The 11,456-nt window shown below is 37.5% G+C and overlaps 1 long non-coding RNA gene across 1 annotated transcript; it reads left to right on the forward strand.

Annotated features, from left to right (window-relative positions):
* Window positions 1-3,406: 3,406 nt before the first annotated feature.
* On the forward strand, window positions 3,407-4,622 carry LOC127176594 (uncharacterized). The gene is made up of 3 exons (XR_007829125.1): window positions 3,407-3,504; window positions 4,196-4,361; window positions 4,471-4,622. It is a non-coding gene; the product is annotated as an uncharacterized LOC127176594 (long non-coding RNA).
* Window positions 4,623-11,456: the final 6,834 nt, after the last annotated feature.

Consider the following 11,456-nt stretch of genomic DNA (forward strand, 5'->3'; position numbering starts at 1 on the left):
AGTTGTTTTTTCTTATCAGAATTGTGAAATTTAATCTTGGAATTGCGAAAATAAAGTCAGAATTTTTAAATCTAAATTCAAATTTACCTTTTTTTTTTATATAGACTGCTGCAACCAGATAATCTCCGCTCGCAAAACAACCCATCATTTTCTGCATCCAGATAAGCGCCGCCCACAAAAAAAAACATCATCACTGTTTGCAAACACTGAATTGGTCTAATCTCTGATCTCAAACGCTGGGGGTGTGTCTGCTGGCGACGGTGAAACCACGCCCACTCGCGGGAAAGCTGCCGCCTCACTCAACTGTCAACCCTAATGGATGATCGAGCTGTTTTGTAAATTATCGGGGTAAATTACCAGGTAATATGCATAGCTAGCTAGCAAACTGTGGACTGTATAAACTAATGGTAATGACAGTAACTTGCCACTGACATGATTTCATGCTCGCCCAAAAAATCCTCAACTCAGAAATTGTGAAAAACTCCACAATTCAGTACTACACAGTTCACAGTCTTTGTAACGTGTTTTCAGCAGTACATTTCTAACACTTATAATGTGTTTAAAAACAATTCCCTGAATTGCCTTTACATAGACTTTAAAGTGTGGCTGCTTTTTCTGTAAATTTAGCAGCATTTTTACATTTAAAGGTGTGAATTAGATGCAGAAATATTCAATCTTAAGAAGTTTGTTGGAAAAGTTCTGCAATGACGCTGTAAGATTAACAGTTTGAGCATGTGTGAAGTTAGGAAGTGTATATATATATATATATATATATATATATGAATTTTTTCAATCCATCATGTTGAACGTGCATCGCTCCTATTTTAATAAATATAGCTGTCTAAGTTGGAAGCATCTGCTTTGGCATGTCATGTCACAATGTCTTCAGTTGAAAGATGCTCCTTTTTCTATTCCTAGTGTGCTGGAGAGCAATTATTAGCTAATTTATTAATAAATACGGACAGATGCGAAAAACTTGACACTACAGTTGGCTCTGATGTGTTACCAATACAGATAAAAGACTGAAAACCACTGTGTGCGCATAGCAGATTTGGGCAATTTAGCAGAAAAGGTAATTTGACTGCCATTTATGGCTTTCATATGTGAACGTGGCTAGCATCTACACACACTGCACCAATCAGAGTGAACTTTAAGCCAGGTAGCACTTTTTTCAATCCATGTTCACACCGAGGGAAATCTGATTTAGTCTGCGAGCGAGATTGATCCTATATTTGAGCTTGCCCTCCAACACACGGAGAAGAGATGTCTGATAGGTTTTCACTTCAAGGATACTTCCACTTCTTCAGGCCCAGGAATCTTGTTATTTCCAAAGCCCTCATGCTGCCCTAATTGGCCCCAGTCATTGTCTTGTTAGATAGACATGGTCCAGCCTGATATTTTGGCTCTTCTGAGGGCCACTCATTTTTGCAATACCTCCTTGTTCTTCACAAGATGTCCACTTTGCAGGGAAAGGTTCATGATACTCTTGAGTATCATCGACAGAAACCCTTGTCTGTGGTATCAAGGAATCCTCTGAGTGTATCCAAGGATCAAAGAACAAGGCATTTCAGCCAATTTCTGGAATCAGATCTTATTCGACAGTACTTTTAAATATATTCTTGCTTTTAAAATTCCTGTAATTTGAATTTAAACGCCACACCTTTGTTCATAAAAAACATGTAAGCCAGAGTCTGGCAGAACTGTGTTCTCTAATAACGTCTCTTTCTACAGTAGGGTCGTTGTGAAGCGACTCAGTAATAATAGCGACCACACCTTCATCTTATCTCTTGCAATATCCTGTTGAGCAAATATGATTGCATAATTGCCATTCTAAAATGCAATATTAGGAGGTTATTGAAATGAGCAACTCGGCTAACGTTTAATTGGTTTCACTTAGTTATCCAAATCTGATACTTAGGATGTCTTTATAGACAGTTCTGTGTGTGTTTGTGAATAAGCAAGGACAAAAACGTCTGAAAACAGGGATCTTAAAGCAGTCAAAAGGACACAGGGTTGAAAGGGAAACTGTCACTGTGGGAAGAGGGAAACATTAGCAGCTTTCTCTGCATGTTACCGAACTATGGCATATTTTTTTTGTATTCTGTGCTTAAGGGTCGATATCACTTTCAGCTGTGCCTTGTTCTCCTACCTGTCACCCATGTGGCTTTTGTTTTGTTGTGTGTTGCCATGGTGTTGCAGCATAAAACTCTATGCCTTTTTCATGGTGCTAGCTCTGACATTAGTGGCCTAAACATGAAATGGCACAAATTCCAAATTTGTGTCTTGTTGACCTGTTAAATATGTTTAAAATAAGGTTCTATGAAGTCCAATGTTAATGTATAAACTAACATTAGTTAATGTAATGAACAAACCCAGGTTAAACTATCAAACAGTAGTATATTCATATATTATATATTTCAATTGTATTGTACATCAGGTCCTTTGGCAATAAATACAGTTATGATATAAACAAAAACCTGCGTCTAAACTTCTTTTAACTTTATGTAAAGTTGATCTACAAGTAATTAGAAAGTGTTCCATTCTGTTAATCCTAAAGCCGTGAATACTGTATCTCTGTATTCATCCTTAAGGTGTACCTTTATTACCTTTTTTCCTTCACAAAAAAAAAAAAAAAGAAAGAAAGAAACATGGTTAGCTAACATGGTTAGTTAAACCATGGTAACCACGAATCAAATGACTCGCGATACACGCTCTGAACTTCGGATCTGAATCAAAAGATTCGCGAACCCGCTCCGACCTTCCGATATAAATCAAAATTTATCTAAATCAAACGATTCACGACACGCACTTTGCACTTCTGATCTGCATCAAATGATTTGAAAATCCTCTCCGAAATTCTGATCTAAATCAAACGATTCATGAACCCGCTCCGAACTTCTGAACTAAATGAAAAGATTTACAATCCGCGCTCTGAATTCCCGATCTAAATCAAATGATTCAGTATACGCGCTCCGAACTTCCAATCTGAATTAAAAGATTCGTGAACTCCCCCCGAAGTTTCGGTCTAAATCAAATGATTCGTAATTCACGAATCAAATCTTTCAGTTCGCTTTGAAGTCCCGATCTGAATCAAATGATTCGCGATATGCTTCGAAGCAGTGAATCATTTTACGACACAAAGCAAGAAAAGCTCCGCTTTACCCATTGCTGCGTGTTTTTAAAAATTATTACAAGCGATGTTAAGAATCGAAAATGAATGGCTTTTTGATGTTTTTGTTGTTGTTGATAGTGAATCGAGTTTGAGCTTGAATCACTCTGAGCGGTTCCAGCGTAAATGACTCACTCAATTGAATCAGTTTGTCTGTTTCGCTGCTCTTTGAATCTTCAGCCATGACACCGTCATTACTACTACTGGCTTAGCTCAGTAATTTCATTACATTAACTGAAATAAGCAAAAAAAAAAAAAAAAACAAAAAAAAAAACAAAAGTATGTCCATGTATGTTTCCATGTCAAGGCCAACACAAATCTACAAGCATATTCAGGTGAGGTAACCGGTTCACTGCTAATAATGAAAACACACCTTTAATACGAGCTGCACCTCAAAATACATGTTAGATGGAAACACTGTGCTTTATGACCAGGTTTGTAGCTTAATTAAGTATATTTTAAATAGTTTATCACCGTTTTAGATCGAGTAACTGTATACTGCATAAACGCAGCTACATGCTGCTGGTTTCAGAGCAAACAACAAATGTAACATTTCATTCACTTACATGCTTTGTCGGCAACCCGCCAAAATAGAGAGTTTGATGATTTTATGTTTTAAAAATGATAGATAGATAGATTAAAGCAACAGATGACAAAACTCCAGCTCATGCTGATAAACAGAAGGTTAGCATGTGCTGATGTGGATGCTAATGTAGTTATCATTATAGTTGTGTTTATAGTTTTTGTTCTTGGTGTGAACGGCATTTAGTGCATTAATCTAGATTAAGTATTGTTTAACAATTAACAAATAGTGTGCATTTACATAGATGTTAACAAACTTAACCCTGTTTTTCTGTGGTGCCATCCTATTTTTTGCCCTTGCCCTCTGCTGCATTGTAACCATGGTGAGACGGCATCCTAGGCAGGCAATGTCATACTTCCAATATGCAAAAATGGTTCTGTGATGAGAGCTTTCTCCACTTTCTCAGGCTCAACTTTTTTTCTTGACTGCTCTTTCATTGTCAGGTTACAGAGCACAGGAAATAAATTAAGGGGCATGGAGCACCTGTAATAACCTGCAAACCCCTGGAAAGCATGTACCTGCCTATTTGCAGAGGGTCTGGAAAAAGACTTGACCGCTTCCACCTTCTTCCTGCAGCTTTATCATGCTACATCTGATCTGGAAGCCCAGGTAACATGTTTCTCATAACCCCAGACGTCACTTCTTCAGGCAATTCTTCTTGCACCTTCTGAACTCATATTGGATGCTCTCATAATGGACGATTACATCATCATGCTAGGTTGTTGCAAAATCTTGATGGGGACAGACAGTTGCATCCATCAACCACCAGAACCAGTGGTTAGGGGTCTCTGAACTGATCTCTGATTATCTCGCTGAGCTTTCCTCTGATTGTTCTCCAATGTCAGCTACGGGCAGGCACTCTGACGAGAAGACAAAGTCATGCAGGGTGAGTCGAGAGCAAATTTTCTTGAAATTAATTTGACAACACTTGCACCATCAAGCTGATGAGCTCGAATGGTCACGGATCCCACCTCTTCACCTGCCATGTAGTCCTGCCAAGATGCAGGAAATTTGCAGTTAGTAAGAGAACCAGTTTTAACTCGATATATCAAGAACATGCTATGTTTGTATTGGCTTCTATGTGTCTATTTGTGTTGGGCTTTGAACAGCAGCATTTCTCACTATTTATGCAATTTTAGTTAGTTGTACACAAGTAACTGAGTTCATTTGCAAAAACAGATAACTCTGTTTTTAACAATTTTCAAAAATCATGTTTTTTCATTGTGCATTCCAATTAATCTCAAACTGCAGTTGGGTTATTTTTATTAGGTAAAAAATAACAATAAAAAATAAATAAAAAAAATAAAATAGAAACATGATAACATAATAAAAAAAACATGATTTTTTTAAAAAGTGGAGTTATCAGTTTTTGCAAATAAACTTTTCATATAAAAAAATAATAAATAAAAACAAATCTGTTTATACTAAATATTTCCAAATAATATTTTAATATTTGTTTTTGTAATTTTATATGATTATATTTCAATAAAAGGGTCTCTCACAAAGAATGTATAATAATATTTGGGGATTCTTTGCATCCAAAAAGTAAAAAAAAAAACCCTGTTTTTTTTTTGGATCTGATGGAGATGACTTCTTGGTACTGTTTTGCAAACTTTGCAACCAATATATATTCATAACTTCTTCTGGACTATACTGGCCGTTGCGATTTGCTCCAAATGACTCAAAGTAGACCTTCATCAGTGGCACCAGAGGGTTGGATGAGAATGATCCAGGAAGGCTGTTGCCTTGTTTAATCCAAAAACCTTAGAAATGGCTTTGAAACCTTTTCCAAACTGATGTTTTTGATCGACTTCTTTTTTTCAGCTGGTTGGAGTTTCCTTTATTGCAGCACTTTGGGGTAGAAGCTTTGAGGTGACTACATATAGGTGAAATTTTAACTCAACAGGTCTGGTTGCAGTTGTCTACTTCAGTCTGTAAGTTCCAGTGAAGATTTAGTTGATTTCTTTATTTCAAGGTAGCGATTAGCTTTTCACATTGGAAAGATGTGGTAATTGGAATTTTTTTTTTGTTCCTTGTTTGTAATTAAGACTTAAAAAACATTCAAAATTATGCTAATTGTGCATGTTATATATTGGCAGTTTATTTTTTATTTAAAGGATAACTTTATGTACAAAACCATTCAATGAGAGAAGTATGTAATTAAGGAGAATCAGGGTGGGGGCAAATACTTTTGCATGCCAGTGTATGCATGGTTGTGACCTTGTTTAGGCCTGCGGGTTTAAGATATCAGTGAGTTGATCAGGAGAGATGGTTGTGGGGTTTCCTTGGTGGTCCAGGTCAATCAGTCAGTGTGGGAAGGCAAAAAAACATTAGCAGTCTTCTCAATTTTTACTCACAAACTTGTAGTGCTGGTATCGTTTTTTCTCTCTGTGTCTCTCTCTCTTTTTTTTTGTTGGCTGAAACCACTTCCTCTCTTGTTGTCCATTTTTTTTTTTAATTTTTGTTTACTGTTTTGTGCCTTGCCGTTCAGATACCAGAGCTGCTCCAGCCTGCATACAACCATCTAGACTTCACAGTTGGTCACGTTCACTTCACCTCACAGGAACAGAGTGAAAATTTGCTTGTTTCTGAAGATTTTTTCGTAAGGCCATGTTATTGTATGTTGCGTATTGTATCACTCCTAGGTCATGTGCTTCAATCTTCAATTTTCCTAAGAAAGCCCGTGGTGTTTCGTGATGTTTTTGCATTGACAAGTTTTCTGTGGAGCATGTATGCATTTACTCCCTCAGTGCAGTAGGCTGAATGGTCAGGAGTTGTTGTTTGTTCGATTGTATGTGCCGACCTTGGAGTTAGAACAGTGAGCGAACAACTGTGTCTCTGCGGTTTCAAAAGAGGAGATGATATTCTGTTAATGTACGTGTGGAAGATTCCAGCAATCCTTGAGACTGTATTCAATGAAAACACAATTCGAAACCTTTGTCACGTTGCGTCTCACGTTGAGTGGTGTACTCAAGCCAACTTTCTTACTTTCCTTACTGCAGAAATAAACCATATGCAGATGCATATTCTTTTATTGTTTATGTTTTAGGCTATTGTTATATAACAAAACACTTTGGTATGTTTTACACACATTTGGCGCAGAATAAAAATCACACTAACTTCCTGTAATGGTTCATGGAACAGTTATTTTTTCCTTTTGTCGCTTTAGAGAACAAAATGACTGTCAGAGTCTCATCTTTGTTGATAAGGCTCATCTTTGATGATGCTGAGAGTTATATTTGTTATACCGCATCCCAAGTGGATTGTTAAAAAAAATAGCACAGTACTACAGTATATCGACTCTTAGTCCTTTTTAAAAAGCTAAACTTTTCAGAAAGTGGACGCCATGAAGTTACGCAATGTTGTTTATTGCAGTTCCTGCTGTCTGGATGGGATTATCATGTATTGACCAGGTAAAAAATAGCCTGAAATATTGCGATTGCTTGGAAATACAGGTGCAATCAGGGGGAACGCTTTCAACTGAATGGACTTACATATAATGCAACATTTTTTGGAGAAAAAGCATCAGCTATACATCTATTACACATAAAAGATCTCTCATCATGTACAATCACTGACAGTATTTTCCCATCATGCATTGCTGTGTATGCCAATCATTTAGTTACCCGCAGCATGTAGTGTAAATGTGTTCACAATAACAGTAATCAGCTGTACTAATTTGAACATCCATTCACAGACAAAGGCGTTTTTTAATCCTTTGGTAAAACTAGTGTACTTTAAGAGAGGTTATTTATCATAAACAGGCATAATGTCCATGGCGCACAATGCCCCTTGTACAATATCTGGCACGTGCACAGTTTTGTGGTGCGCTTAGTAGGAGGTGGTGAACGTTGTTGTGCACTACTTGTTTTTTAACCGCGTGACACCTCATAGGGCGAGTGTGCTTTGGCAGTTTGCCTTGCCCCAAGAGTTGCACCAGGATAGTAATAGCTGTAAGTCAACCGAAGCTTTTTTAAATGTGCATATTTATTCTTTTACCAGTAGCCTGTGGGTTAGCTGTGGCAATATGCTATACTCGTTCACTGCCAGATATTTCAAGCTGACGTGATACAGAAAATTAGCTCTATTATACTGATGTGCAACATACTTGAATGCACACACAGTAATGTTTCGAATTCAATGCTTAACTTTATAAATGCTCTTTCGTAAACATCATATTATGACTTGCAGCTGAATATACGCTTATATTGTTCGCTGCTGGAGAGTGAATAATGAAAGACGGCTCTTAAGGCTTCCAGGGACAGCTGTGTCGCCCTTATAAACAATTAATTGTGCGACTGGTTATTGAGTATTACTTTTAATGCAATTCTGAGAAATTATGTATTAAGCCAATCTCGCTCTGACGGAAAGATGAGGAAGTGCAAGGGCTTTTGGAGAGGGGGAGAAAAAAATCACGAGACTTTAAAAGCTATAAATAAAGTCCATTTCCAAAATGGGCCATCACAGATATGATTCATTCTCTCAGTGTCATGCAAGGCAGGATACATTTGTGTCCTTATGAATATGCATTTTTATAAAAATTGCCACTGTCCGCTCACTTTTCAAAATCTGAAGGGCTCTTCTTTAAACACAATTTATGTAATTTATTAGCCTGTTTAGAGGCTTTGTTTGCACAAATAAGTCAATTTGACAAGATCCTGTCAATGGTTCTGGCAACAGAAATGTGTTTAAAAGGAAGCCTGCTTTCGTGATTGAAGGGAATAGCATAGCGCAAATGATTACCTTGACTTTTAAGTCCAGAACTTTACCTTAATGAATAAAAAAATGCACTTGTATTGCAGACTTGAAATGATTCTTTACACAGGTACCCTGCGTGCTCTGTCAACAAGGCTGAATACCTAACAAATGTTTGACCTCCGTGACAGTAATTAAGCTCCTGGCCTTCTTGTAATTGGATTAGCTTTTTACAAAAAACAAGTAAACAGTGCTTTTAACCCAGTAGTTTGCTTTTCATAGTAGCAAGAACTTTGTTGCTCTGGGAGTTTTGCGTATTGACTTAAATTTGAGTGACGGAATCACTAAGTCTGAGTGAATGAGAGATGGCAAAATGGGTGTTTTTAAAGCCAAATGTTTTTGGCTTTAAAAAATGTAATCAAATGGAAAGTGTGCAGCTCTTGTGTACATGTTTTTCCCCCCTTTTGCTATGGGATTTAAAAAGTACTGACCTTAACGTAAAAAATTAAAAACTTAAAAACAAAAACTAAGCTTCCTTTTTGCAAGTTTATGAATGCATTGTTTTTCGTTTGTGCTCCACAAGTTTATGTTCGCCATTTTGGACAAAGCATCACATTTTGCTGCACCCACATCCATTTTCAAAGTATTTTTGCCTCTACAGAATTAGCGTCTTTACTGTAAAAAAATTACCACCTATTTTGACTTAAAAATGTAAGTAGCTGCCTTAAATTGTAAAGTATAATCAAGTTAATTTGGAGGGGGAAAAAAGACACTAGAATTGATTAACTTATTTTGACGACTTAAATTAATGTAAAACACAAGTTGGCATGACTTACTGATAATTTTTTTTACTAATTTTTTTTACTAATTCTAATTCTCAACAAATTAGAATACTTCATAAAACCAATAAAAAATACTTTTAGTGAATTGTTGGCCTTCTGGAAAGTATGTTCATTTACCGTATATGTACTCAATACTTAGTAGGGGGTCCTTTTGCTTTAATTACTGCCTCAATTCGGCGTGGCATGGAGGTGATCATTCTGTGGCACTGCTGAGGTGGTATGGAAGCCCAGGTTTCTTTGACAGTGGCCTTCAGCTCATTTGCATTTTTTTGGTCTCTTGTTTCTCATTTTCCTCTTGACAATACCCCATAGATTCTCTGTGGGGTTCAGGTCTGCTGAGTTTGCTGGCCAGTCAAGCAAACCAACACCATGGTCATTTAACTAACTTTTGGTGCTTTTGGCAGTGTGGGCAGGTGCCAAATCCTGCTGGAAAATGAAATCAGCATCTTTAAGCACTGGGCAACAGTCCATTTCTTCTTCTCCTTAGCCCAGGTAAGACGCCTCTGACATTGTCTGTGGTTCAGGAGTGGCTTAACAAGAGGAATACGACAACTGTAGCCAAATTCCTTGACACGTCTGTGTGTGGGTGGCTCTTGATGCCTTGACCCCAGCCTCAGTCCATTCCTTGTGAAGTTCACTCAAATTCTTGCATCGATTTTGCTTGACAAGCCTCTCAAGGCTGCGGTTCTCTCAGTTGGTTGTGCATCTTTTTCTTCCACACTTTTTCTTTCCACTCAACTTTTTGTTAACATGCTTGGATACAGCACTCTGTGAACAGCCAGCTTCTTTGGCAATGAATGTTTGTGGCTTAGCCTCCTTGTAAAGGGTCAATGATTGTCTTCTGGACAACTGTCAGATCAGCAGTCTTCCCTATGATTGTGTAGCCTAGTGGACCAAACTGAGAGACCATTTTGAAGGCTCAGGAAACCTTTGCAGGTGTTTTGAGTTGATTAGCTGATTGGCATGTCACCATATTCTAATTGGTTGAGGTAGTGAATTGGTGGGTTTTTGTTAAGTGTGAGCCAAAATCATCACAATTAAAAGAACCAAAGACTTAAACTACTTCAGTCTGTGTGCATTGAATTTATTTTCACAATTTTAAGTTGAATTACTGAAATAAATGAACTTTTCCACGATATTCTAATTTATTGAGATACACCTGTATATATATATTATTTATTTATATATTTTTAATTTTTTAAAGGAAGAGACATTATCAGAAATTAGTCAAGGACACTGCAGAACATATTTGTTACTCAGTACAATTACAGTACATTGTCCATTGTCCATTGTATAATGCCGTCCCTGCTGTAAAGTTGAAGTGTCGAGAAACAGCATCTTCAGGAGAAAAGAAGAATATCATTCATCTCTGTTTTCAGTGCATCAAATAGTGTGTTCACACTCTGAAGCATCAGTAGCAAATTACCTTTGGGCGCAGGCTTTTCTGGTGTCGTTGACTGGCAATGAGGGCAGTTTAGCACTTTGTGTCTCCAAGGCCAGTGGAAGAAGTATAATTGAGAAATCAGCAGGCCCCTTCACTTCCCACAAAGTCATTCGCTTACATACTGCGTTCCCACCCCAATCACCAGCTTAACAGCTTAGCTGTATTTGTACTTGAAGATTGTATGTCTGGTGGCACCCTCTTCTTATCCTGGCAGGGGCTGCTTGGGAAAGTGGCAAACTTTCAGTCTGGCAGGAAGAGAGTATTGATTTATTTGTGCTATTATTTTGTCTTTGAAGTCGAATGAATACAGATGTTATGCTAGAGGACTATTTTGGAGTGTAATCTTGGAGAGGACAGTCAGCCTGTACTTTTGCCTATTTCTCTGTTCACATACTGTTAGACACAAGACGAGTGATTTCTGAGTCTCAAATCTCGTCAATTTTTTCTCCTCCGTGCCAATTTTTCTCTACTTCTTTTCCTTGATGGACATGAAAAGGGATTGATTTTACACGTTCGCATCTCTGCCTGGCTGTCGAGAGCATCTTAGAGATGATTACAAACAAGAGTAGGACGGCAAATTAAGGATGTCCATTTGTTACCACGCTGCAGTTTTGTGCGACATTCAGTGCGCAAATTATACAATGACATTCAGGGAGGTCGATGTTTGTAAAGAAATTTCTATATAGGAACAAAACGTGTTCGAGAAAGCATACTGTTGCTATG

Source organism: Labeo rohita, chromosome 14 (assembly GCF_022985175.1).
Source record: "Labeo rohita strain BAU-BD-2019 chromosome 14, IGBB_LRoh.1.0, whole genome shotgun sequence".
Taxonomy (NCBI): Eukaryota; Metazoa; Chordata; class Actinopteri; order Cypriniformes; family Cyprinidae; genus Labeo; species Labeo rohita.